The 12,518-nt window shown below is 40.6% G+C and overlaps 1 long non-coding RNA gene across 1 annotated transcript; it reads right to left on the reverse strand.

Moving 5' to 3' along the window:
- Positions 1-10,083, reverse strand: LOC129150271 (uncharacterized). Its single transcript, XR_008557008.1, has 2 exons — positions 9,882-10,083; positions 1-314 (listed from the first exon to the last, which is right to left on the reverse strand). It is a non-coding gene; the product is annotated as an uncharacterized LOC129150271 (long non-coding RNA).
- Positions 10,084-12,518: the final 2,435 nt, after the last annotated feature.

Raw genomic sequence — 12,518 nt, forward strand, 5'->3', positions numbered from 1 at the left:
TTGAACCTTTACGGTGCGTTTTATTAATCAGATAGCCGGCATCTGGGCAAGCAGGTGTAACACCCTGAAAAGACTGCTCTGACATTTCATTTCAAACCAGCTTTTACATAGGCATAGTGAATGGGGAAAAAGCTAAAATCGGTGAGTTCCCAGGGTGTGCCTTTCTTCACTGTCCTTGCAGAGATTAGCATCAGAAAAGATTAGCCGGGATGGCTGTCTCCCTTCAGAGAGGTCCTGTCCTTGATCTGGACTCCAGGCTGCTTCCTCTCCAGGGCTTGTTCTTCCCTGCAACACATCCTCCAGTCCCCCAGGGTCTGTAAGAAATATTTCTTCTTTAGAGGGAGTAGCTATTGAACAACTGTGATTCTATTTCTATTATGTGCCCCTCCCCTATCAACCTGACTGATTCCAGTTGATCTGGCCCATATCCTGAGCCCTTTTCAAAGTAGCCAAGATGTGTGAACTCTGCTGGGAGTCTATGAAGAAGAAACTGTTTTTCTTAGAAAAACCAAAATTGTTTCAAGTAGAAATAGAAAATTCAAATACACATAAAACAAGGCAAGTCACTGAATTCCAAATTTAAAATTCTCCATTTAGAAAATATCAGGCTCCGAGGGCTTTATTGGTGAATTTTACCTATTTTTTATTTTTATTTTTTGTAAATCCTCTCCTACGGATATTTTTCCACTGATTTTTTAGAGACAGTGGAAGGGAGAAGGAGAGACACAGAGAGAGAAACATCTGTGGGAGAGAAACACATTGATTAGTTGCTTCCTGAATGAGCCCTGACCAGGGCCAGGGATTGATCCTGCAACCAAGGTATGTGTCTTTGACTGGAATCGAACCCAAGACCCTTCAATCCATGGGCCGATGCTCTATCCACTGAGCCAAACCAGTAGGGCTCTACCTAATGTTTTTAGAACAAATAATACTAACCATACAGAAACTCTTTCAGAAAACAGAGAAGGAAGTAATACTTCCCAATTCATTCCATGAGGCCAATATATGATACCAAAGCCAGACAATGAATGTCAACACAAAAGAATATCATAAGCTAATATCATTCATGAATGTGGAGGCAAATATCATTAACAAAAGATTAGCAAAGAAATTCACACCCACACACACAGGATTATTCACCATGACTAAGTGAGGGTTATTCCAAGAATATAAGACTGTTTTAACATCTGCAAATAAATTAACATAAGAATATTAATGAATTAAAGTACATTAAACATATGAGTGCACCATACATGAAAAGCTCTTGACATAATAACACATCTGTTGATGATAAAAAATTTCACAACCTAGAAAAAAACACACCCTCAATCTGATAGAGAGCACTGATGAACCTTAGAACTAATCCATATTTAATTCATACCAAATGCTTTCCCCTTAAGATTGGGGCCAAGGCAAAATGTCCACCTCAAATGTGCATTCCACATGTTACTAAATTTACAGTCGGTGCAATAAAGCAAGAAATAGAAATTAAAGGCATATGAATTTGAAAGTAAAACTATTAATTTGCAGGAAATATGATCCTATCAAATCTGCAATAAAGCTAATAGAAATAATAAGAAAGCTTAGCAAGGTGGTAAGATAAAACAAATATAAAAAATCAATTATGTTTTTATATACTAGTAATGAAGAACGTCAAAACAGTACTAAGAAATCTATTTTACATGGCATCAAGTAATAAAATGATAGTATTGCTATTCACAATAGCATCTTACCTTATAATAGACAAATATGCAAATTGACCGCACCTTCGCTACGCCCAAGCCACGCCCACCAACCAAGCCATGCCCACCAACCACGCCCACCAGGAAACCATTGCAGGGACGTTGGGGTGTGGCAGAGCCCAAGGCCACTGCCTGGGGCCAAGCCCCGACCCTGAAAGAAGGCAGAAGGCGATGGCCACAGCCAAGGCCTGGGTCCCCGGTGCCGGCAGAAAACTGGTGCAGGCAGCCAGGTGAATGAAGGTCTATTGCACGAATCTTCATGCAAACGGGCTACTAGTCAAGTAATAAAATGATAAAACAAGTGCACAGTCTATCTATTTAAAGCTGCAAACTATTGCTGAGAGAAATGAAACACAGTCCAAATAAACAGAAATGTTTACAATATTTATGGATTGGAACACTCAGTATTGTCTTGATAGAAAATTTGCCCCAAATTGATCTATAGATGTGCCATGATCTCTACTGAATCCCCACCAAGTTTTTTTAATTTTTAATTTTTAAAGAAATAACAAGCTTATCCAAAGGTGTATATGAAAATTCAGAGGACTTAGAGTGGCCAACATAATTTAAAAAATAAGAACCAAATTGGTTGACTTAGAGTACTTGACTTCAAGTTTTTCTAAAAAGCTAGAGTAATAAGACTGAGACTGGAGTAAAGACAGACATAGAGATCAATGGAATAGAATAAAAACTCCCAAAAAGAAACTTTTATGTTTCTGGTCAATGGATTTTAAATAAAGGTCCTAGGGTAAGCCAAAGGGGAGAAATGAGAGTGCTTTAGTAAATGGTGTTAGAATATTACTTAATCATAGGAGCCCCCACCCAAAGAATTAACTTTCTGCCCAACTTCACAACCTACATAAAAAATAATCCAAAATTGGTCACAGACCTAAATTTCAAATCTAAACTATAACACTTCAGATGAAAAACAATAGAATAATCTTTGTGATGTTGAGTTAGGCAAAGAAAAAAATGGAAAACTGTACTTCTTCAAAATTAAAATAATTTGCTCTTCAAAACTCACCATTACAAACACAAAAACATAAGTCACAGACTAGATTAATATATTAGCAAGAAATATTCTTGTATGCAGAATGTTTATAGAACTTCCAAGAACAACCTAATTGTTGAAATAGGGAAAGATTTGAACAAACTGTTCACCAAAAATAGCACATAAAGATATGCTCAGATCATTGGACATCAGGTAAATACGAATTAAAACTGCAGTAGTTTACCAGTGCATGTCCACTGGAAGAGCTACTACCAAAGCAATGACCAACACCAAGTGTTTAAAATGTGGAATAATTGGAAGTTTCACATAATCTTAGTGAAAATATAAATTATTCCACATTGGAACAAAGATTGGCAGTTTTTCCAAAATGGAAATATATATTTATCAATGAACCAGCAATCACAAAAAGTGAAAACACAGGTATACGTGGCATATGAGTTGGGAGGACAGATCCCGTCCCCAGGATGAGGTCCACGCTAGATTGCATGGATTTAATTGATTTACAGAACATTTTAAAAATATATATTTTATTGATTTTTTACAGAGAGGAAGGGAGAGGGATAGAGAGCTAGAAACACTGATGAGAGAGAATCATCGACCAGCTGCCTCCTGCACACCCCCTACCAGGGATGTGCCCGCAGACAATGTACATGCCCTTGACCAGAATTGAAGCTGGGACCTTTCAGTCCACAGACCGACGCTCTATCCATTGAGCCAAACCAGTTTTGGCGATTTACAGAACATTTTATCCCCAAACAGCAGACTATACATTCTTCTGAAGTGCACATGGAACATTCTCAAAGATGTTCACATGTTAGGATGCAAAATAAGTCTTAACAAATTCAAGATGATTGAAATCATATGAAGGATCTTCTTGGATCACAATGGCATGACACTAGAAATCAACTACAATAAAAAAACCTCAATGCCCTAACTGGTTTGGCTCAGTGGATAGAGCACCGGCCTGAGGACTGAAAGGTCCCAGGTTTGATTCCGGTCAAGGGCATGTACCTTGGTTGCAGGCACATCCCCAGTAGGAGGTGTGCAGGAGGCAGCTGATTGATGTTTCTCTCCTATTGATGTTTCTAACTCGCTATTCCTCTCCCCTCCTCTCTGTAAAAAAAAATAAAATAAAATAAAAAATCAATCAAATATATTAAAAAAAAACAAACAAACCTCAAAACATTCAAACACATGGAGGCTAAATAACATGACATTTAACCATAAATAGCTTAACAATGAGATTAAGGAATAAACAAATATTACCTGAAACAATGAAATAAATACACAACAACTTGAAATCTATGGGACAGAGTGAAAGCAGTCCTGAGAGGGGAGACTCATAGCATTACTTGTCTACCTCAAGAAGCAAGAACAATCTCAAATAAACTATCAAACCCTATGTCTAAAAGAACTAGAAAAAGAGCAACAAACAAAGCCTAGAGTAAGTAGAAGGAAGGAAATAATAAAGATCAGAAAAGAAAGAAATGACATAGAGACTAAAATAACACCAATACAAATAAGCAATGAAACCAAGAGCTTGCTCTTTGAAAAGATAAACAAGATTAACAAACTTTCAACTACCCTCATCAAGAAATAAAGAGAGGACCCAAATAAATAAAATCAGAAATGAAAGAGGCGAAGTAACAACTGACATCACAGAAATACCAAGGATTGTAAGGAAATATTATGGACAATTATATGCCAATAAATTGGACAACTGCGGTGAAATGAATAAATTTTTAGAAATATACAATCTTTCAAAACTGAATCAGAAAATCCGAATAGACCAATTATAACTAACAAAATTGAAGCAGTAATAAAAAAAACCTCCCATTACACAAAAGTCCTGGACCGAATGGTTTCACAGGTGAATTTTACCAAACATTCAGAGAAGAACTAAAACCTAGCCTTCTGAAACTATTTCAAAAAATTCCAGAGGAGGGAAGACTTCCACTCTCTTTGTCCCAGGCCAGCATTATTCAATACCAAAATCAGACAAAGACATGACAAAGAAAGTAATTATAGGCCAATGTCTCTGATGAACGGGTCTAGCAATACATTAAGAATATCATACACCATGAGCAAGTGTAATTTATTCTGGTGATGCAAGGTTGGTACAAAGTTGGTACAAGGTTAGCAAATCAAAAATTGTGACAGATAATGAAAATGAAAGATAAAAATCACATGATCATATCAATAGATACAGAAAAAGCATTCAATAAAATCCAGCACCTATTTATTATTATTATTATTATTATTATTATTATTATTATTTAATACTAGAGGCCCAGTGCATGAAATTCATGCACGGAGGGGGGTTGTCCCTCAGCCCAGCCTGTACCCTCTCCAATCTGGGACCCCTCAAGGGATGTCCGACTGCCCGTTTAGGCACGATCCCTGGGATCAGGCCTAAATGGGCAGTCGGACATCCCTCTCACAATCCAGGACTGCTGGCTCCCAACTGCTTGCCTGCCTGCCTTCCTGATTGCCACTAACCGCTTCTGCCTGCCAGCCTGATCACCCCCTAACCACTCTGCATGCCAGCCTGTTTGCCCCCAACTTCCCTCCTCTGCCGGCCTGGTCACCCCTAACTGCCCTCTCCTGCAGGGTTGATCACCTCCAACTGCCCTCCCTTGCAGGCCTGGTCCTTCTCAACTGCCCTCCCTTGCAGGCCGGGTGCCTCCCAACTGCCCTCTCCTGCTGGCCATCTTGTGGTGGCCATCTTGTGTCCACATGGGGGCAGCTATATTGTGTGTTGTAGTGATGATCAATCTGCATAGTACTCTTTTATTAGATAGGATAGAGGCCTGGTACAGGGGTGGGGGCCAGCTGGTTTGCCCTGAAGGGTGTCCCTGATCAGGGTGGGGTTCCCTTGGGGCATGGGGCGGCCTGAGCGAGGGGCCTGTGGTGGTTTGCAGGCCGGCCACGCCCCCTGGCAATGCAAGCGGAGGCCCTGGTATCTGGAATTTATTTTCCTTCTACAATTGAAACTTTGTAGCCTGGAGCAGAGCCAAGCCTGGGGCTTCCTCCGAGGCCCGCAGCCATTTGTGTTGGGGTTATAATTGAAACTTTGTTGCCTTAAGCGGGTGGGCCAGGCCAGGGTGTGCGGAAAGCTTTGCTTCCCCTGTTGCCGGTAGCAACCCTGGCCTGCTCTCTCAAGCTCCATTCTGCCGTCATTTGTTTGAATTTGTTTACCTTCTATAATTGAAACTTTGTACCTTGAGTGGAGGCTTAGGCCTGCAACGGCTGGCAGAAAGCTTGGCTTCCTCTGTTACCTAGGAAACCTTGCTCTCTGTGGCTGTAGCCATCTTGGTTTGGGTTAATTTGCATACTCGCTCTGATTGGATGGTGGGTGTGGCTTGTGGGCATGGCTTGTGGGTGTGTCGGAGGTATGGTCAATTTGCATATTTGTCTATTATTAGATAGGGTATTTTTATTGATTTCAGAGAGGAAGGGAGATAGAAACATCAATGATGACAGAGAAGGCCTCCTGCCTGCCCCTACTGGGGATTGAGCCCACAACCCAGGCATGGGCCCTTGACCATAATCCAATCAGAGACCCTTCAGTCTGCAGGCGGATGCTCTATCCACTGAGCCAAACCAGCTAGGGCTCTAGCACCCATTTATGATAAAAACTTTCACCAAAGTGGGAATACAGGGATCATACCTCAACATAATAAAGGCCACATATGACAAACCTATAGCCAACATCATACTCAATGGGTAAAAACTAAAAGTGTTTCCTGTAAGATCAGGAACGAGACAGGGATGTAGGCTTTCACCACTCTTATTCAACATAGTACTGGAAATTTTAGCTACAGTGATCAGAAAAGAAGAAGAAATAAAAGGCATTTAAATTGGAAAGGAGGAAGTAAAACTGTCATTATTCGCAGAAGACATGATATTATACATAGAAAACCCTAAAGACGCCACCAAAAAACTGCTAGATCTAATAAAGGAATTCAGCAAAGCAGCAGGATACAAAATTAATATTAAAAAATCAGTGGCACCCTAACCGGTTTGGCTCAGTGGATAGAGCGTTGGCCTGCAGACTCAAGGGTTCCAGGTTCGCTTCCGGTCAAGGGCATGTACTTTGGTTGCAGGAACATCCCCAGTGGGGAGTGTGCAGGAGGTAGCTGATCGATGTTTCTCTCTCATCGATGTTTCTAACTCTCTATCCTCTCTCTTCCTCTCTGTAAAAAATCAATAAAATATATTTTTAAAAAATCAGTGGCATTTTTTATATACCAATAATGAACTATCAGAAAGAGAAACTAAGAAAACAATCCTACATACTATTGTAACAAAAAAATAAGGTAGTACCTAGCAATATATTTAACCAAGGAGGTAAAAGTCCTGTACTTAAAAAACTATAGAAAATTGAGGAAGATACCAATAAGTGAAAAAAGCACATACTGAGTTCAAGGATTGGAATAATTAACATCATTAAAATGTCCATATTAACCAAAGCAAACATTAGATTCAATGAAATTCCTATTAAAATACCAATGACATATTTCATAGATCTAGAACAAATATTCCAAAAATTTATATAGATCAAAAAAGACCCCCTGAATAGCCTCAGCAATATTGATAAAGGACAACAAACTTGGAAGTATCACAATACTGGATATAAAACTATACTGGAGGCCATTGTAATTAAAACAACCTGGCACTGAAATAAGAGTAGGCATATACACTAAGTGTCCAGATTATTATGATCTCTGAACACATAATAACCTGGCCACTCAGTGTATATCCTATATAATCCTATATAATAAAAGGCTAATATGCAAATTATCCCCTCAACCAGGAGTTCAACCAGCAGGCAGGCCAGCCAACTGCCCATGTCCCCTCCCCCTGGCCAAGCTGGCGGACCCCACCCATGCACGAATTCATGCACCCATACACACACACTGAGTGGCCAGATTATTATGTGTTCAGAGATCATAATAATCTGGCCACTCAGGGTATATAGAACAGAATGGAGAGCCCAGAAATACACCCAGGCCTTTATGGTCGATTAATATTTGACCAAGTAGGCAATAGCATACAATGGAGGAAAGACAGTCTCTTCAATGAATGGTGGTGAGAAAGTTGGACTCGTACATGCAGAAAGTGAAACTAGACCACCAACTTACACCATACATAAGAATAAACTGAAAATGGATAAAGGACTTAAATGTAAGTCACAAACCATAAAATTCCTAGAAGAAAACATGTACAGTAAAATCTCAGGCATCTCTTGTAGCAATAATTTTGCTGATATATTTCCAAGGGCAAGGGAAACACTGGGGAAAAAATAAACAAATGAGACTACATCAAATTAAAAGGCTTCTGCACAGCAAAAGAAACCATCAACAAAATGAAAAGGGAACCCATTGTATGGGAGAACACGTTTGCCAGTGATACATCTGATAAGAGGATAATTTCCAAACATATAAATAACTTATACAACTTAACACCAGGAAGACAAACAATCCAATAAAAAAAAATGGGCAAATGACCTAATAGATACTTCTTTAGAGAGGACATACAGATGGCCAATGGACATGAAAAATGTTCAATGTCACTAATCATCAGAGAGACGCAAATTAAAACCAGAATAGATAACACCTCACAGCAGCCAGAAGGGTTGCCATCAATAAATCATCAAACAACAAGTGCTGGTGAGGATGTGGAGAAATACGAACCCTCGTGCACTGCTGGTGGGAATGCAGACTGCTGCAGCCACTGTGGAAAACAGTATGGAGTTTCCCCAAGAAATTAAAAATGGAACTGCCTTTTGACCCAGTGATCCCATGTCTGGGAGTAAATCCTAAGAATTTCCAGACATGAATCAGAAAGACTATATGCACCCTATGTTCATTGCAGTGTTATTTATAATAGCCAAGATCTGGAACAGCCAAGTGCCCTTGAGCCGATGAGTGGATAAAAAGCTGTGGTACATTTACACCACAGAATACTATGCAGCTGTAAAAAAGAAGGAAATCTTACCTTTCATCGCAACAGCATGGATGGACCTGGAGATTATTATGCCAAGTGAAATAAGCCAGTCAGAGAAAGACAAATATATATAATATCACTTATATATGTAATGTAATGAAAAAAAAAATGAGCTGATGAATAAAATATAAACCAAGGCTTAGATACATGGAACAGACTGACAGCTGTCAGAAGGGAGGTGGGAGGAGGGGACTGGGTGAAAGAAGGTGAAGGGATGAGCCAAAGAACATTTATGCACAGACACAGACAACAGTGTGGTGATGGCCAGAGGGAGGGAGGGGGTGGGGGTTGGGTGGAGGGAGGTGGGCAACGCGGGTGGGGATCTGTAATAGTGTCAACAATGAAAATGAAGTTAAAAACAATGGGGAAAATCTACATGTGTAACACAAGAGGACTATTCAATAAATTTGGGTACATATATTCAATGGTCTGCTATATTGCTATTAAATATAATACTGTAAAAGACTAATTAATGAAAATAAGAAAAATGTATAAAGCAATATGTATTATTTGCAAAGGATATATATCATGATATTAACAGCAAATGTCTCTATAGGAGGATTACAGTTTATTTGCAGTGTTATTTTTGTGATATTTTCTGAATTTTACATGATGGAAGTAATTGTATAAAGGGGGGAAGTATGAGGATAAAAACAAATTTTGCACATTATTACTTGACTGATAGGCTTTTCACAGTTCTCTAATACAAAAATATCTGCTGTATTGTTTTATTTTAAACCACTTTAGAGCTCCTTTTTAATGGCTATTGAAGGCAACAGTAAGGCCTATAATTTAAGAATCAAAAAAGGGAGAGATGGGGTGAGGAGGAGAGAAAAAAAGGAAAGGGGGAGGGAGACAGAGAGGGGAAGGGACAAAGAAGGGAGGGAGGGGAAAACAGATGCATTTGACTAGGGACCCTTTTAGCTAACAGTATGATTAATACCTGCAGGATAGGATCATTCCTCAGAACAGAAATTTGTAAATCCTGAAAAGGTGGGAGACCAGACAGCGCTGGGCTATAGGTTGGGGTTGGGAGTGCTGGGCCCAGCCCAGGGGCAGGACTGTGGGGCGCTGGTGGCCCCAACCCCAGTGTGCAGCCCTGGCTGTGGCAGCCTCACCTCCATGGCTGCCGGTCAACCATGGCCACGCGGTGAGCAGCCAGGCAGCCCAGGGGAGCCCAGCAACGCCCAGGCCCCGGGCTTGGCCACAGCATCCTCAGCTCCTCAGGTTGCACAGGCCTGTGGTGTGGCCTAGCTTGCAAGTCAAAGTTCGCACTTTACTGGGAGGCCCCGCCCACGCGTCTCCATGGCTACAGCCCGAGGCGCTTCCCCATTTGCTCCAGAATCTGCAGGTGGTCCGCCCACGCGCAGCCTCCATTGGCTGCAATCACAGTCCCTAACCGACCCCACCCGACCCCACCCCAACCGACCCCAACCGACCCCAACCGACCCCAACCGACCTCAACGGTTTCCGAAGGTCCCCAAGGATCCCAACCGTCCGAACATCCCCAACAGTTGCCAGACCCCCTTCCCTCCTGGGCAGGCATCGCTGTGGACAGGACGGGGGAGGAGCGCCCGTCTGAGGACAATGAAGCTGGAACCCTGATCAGGTCCTGGTGAGCCAGTGAGTCCCTCCATTAAGAGAGCCCGTTGCCTTAGGATTTGCCTGTTGTTGTTTTTTGTTTTTTTTTTCTGTTTGAACCAGTTTTACTCGACCTTCTTCTAGATCATTATCTTTTAAAACAATAGAGAACAGAGAGGAAGTCTATGTTTAGAACATTAATAAATAATAGAAACAGAGTGGGTCAGTTTTCTAAAAGGATTTCCTTAAGCATAGGAAAAATACAGGGATAACAGGGATAACTGAAATACACTTAATTTGAATTAATTAATTCAAGCTGAATTCTGTTGTTAGTGGTGACATTCATTGTACATAGAAAAAAGCAGCTTTTTGTTTGAACATGGGAAAATATGTAAATGTGGCCTTAAGGTCTATCCTTAGGGAGAATAACAACTTATTCTGTCTTTTTTTTTTTTTTCCTCTTAGAAAATCCTCCCTTTAGCTTTTCCTTGTCCCTGGCCCAAGAATAAGCCTGCCTCCTTGTGTCCTGTGTGTTGTAAGGGTTGTCTGTATGCAGGGCGCCATCTGCCGGCCGTAGGAAGAACCGCTGTGGGAAGACCGCCTTTTACAGTTCAGGGGACTCCTCAGAAAATGTTGTTTTCCTTCTAATTCCACCTCAAACCTGGAGTAAAATTCCAGGAGGGAAAACAGCTTTTAATAAACATGGCCAGGTTGGGATTCTAGTAGTGGTTTGACTTGTTTCTGTGCCTCTGAGCTTGGAGTCACATATTGAATTAAAAAGAAATGTCATCATGGAAAGTGCAGATCCCTGTCTTTATTTCCACCCAGATGAGTCAGTTAGAAATATGATTATTGCTCCAGTTTGTGCCCTTGATCTTTAATCCAGGCAATGCTTTGTTCTTTTCTATTCATTGAAAGGATTTAAAATATTTTTATTGTTGTCTCTTGCGTAGTTTCATCTTAAGAAAATATAGTTACATCTGATAATATTAGAGTGAAGAATGATTTCTCCATTTTTTCTTCCTACAGATCAGGCATCCTCAAACTACGGCCCGCGGGCCACATGTGGGTGTTTTTGCCGTTTTGTTTTTTTACTTCAAAATAAGATATGTGCAGTGTGCATAGGAATTTGTTCATAGTTTTTTTAAACTATAGTCCAGCCCTCCAATGGTCTGAGGAACAGTGAACTGGCCCCTGTTTAAAAAGTTTGAGGATCCCTGCTACAGATATTCATATGATTTTTAAAAAAATCAAAATTTTCTTTAATGACCATGTTACTTGAATTTATGCAAAGATTGTGTAAGTTTTTTTAAATTATTATTAAGTTTTACATATGTCTCCTTTTCCCCCAACCCCCCCCCCCCCCAACCATTCCCACCCCGGGCAAGCCCCCACCACCTAGTGTCTGTGTCCATTGGTTATGCCAATATGTATGCATACAGCTCCTTTGGTTGCTCTCTAACCCCCCTCTCCCCTGCAATTTGTCTCTGGATCTATTTTTGTTCATCAAATTATGTTGATCATTATATCCCACAAATGAGTGAGATCATGTGATATTTATCTGTCTCCAACTGGCTTATTTCACTTATCATAATGCTCTCCAGTTCCATCCATGATGTTGCAAATGGTAAGAATTCCTTCTTTTTATAGCAGCATAGTATTCCATTGTGTAGATGTACCGCAGTTTTTTAATCCACTCATCTGCTGATGGGCACTTAGGCTGTTTCCAAATCTTAGCTATTGTAAATTGTGCTGCTATGAACATAGGGGTGCATATATCCTTTCTGATTGGTGTTTCTTGTTTCTTGGGATATATTGCTAGAAGTGGGATCACTGGGTCAAATGGGAGTTCCATTTTTAACTTTTTGAGGAAACTTCATACTGTTTCCACAGTGGCTGCACCAGTCTGCATTCCCATCAGCAGTGCAGGAGGGTTCCTTTTTCTCCACATCCTGGCCAGCACTTGTTGTTTGTTGATTTGTTGATGATAGCCATTTTGACAGGTGTGAGATGGTACCGCATTGTCATTTTGATTTGCATCTCTCTGATGATTAGTGACTTTGAGCATGTTTTCATATGTCTCTCGGCCTTCCTTATGTCCTCTTTCCAAAAGTGTCTATTTAGGTCCTTTGCCACCTGATCAGGGCTAAAGTGTGTATTTTTTAAATGGAAAA

The sequence above is a fragment of the Eptesicus fuscus genome, chromosome 9 (assembly GCF_027574615.1).
Source record: "Eptesicus fuscus isolate TK198812 chromosome 9, DD_ASM_mEF_20220401, whole genome shotgun sequence".
In the NCBI taxonomy this organism is placed as follows: domain Eukaryota; kingdom Metazoa; phylum Chordata; class Mammalia; order Chiroptera; family Vespertilionidae; genus Eptesicus; species Eptesicus fuscus.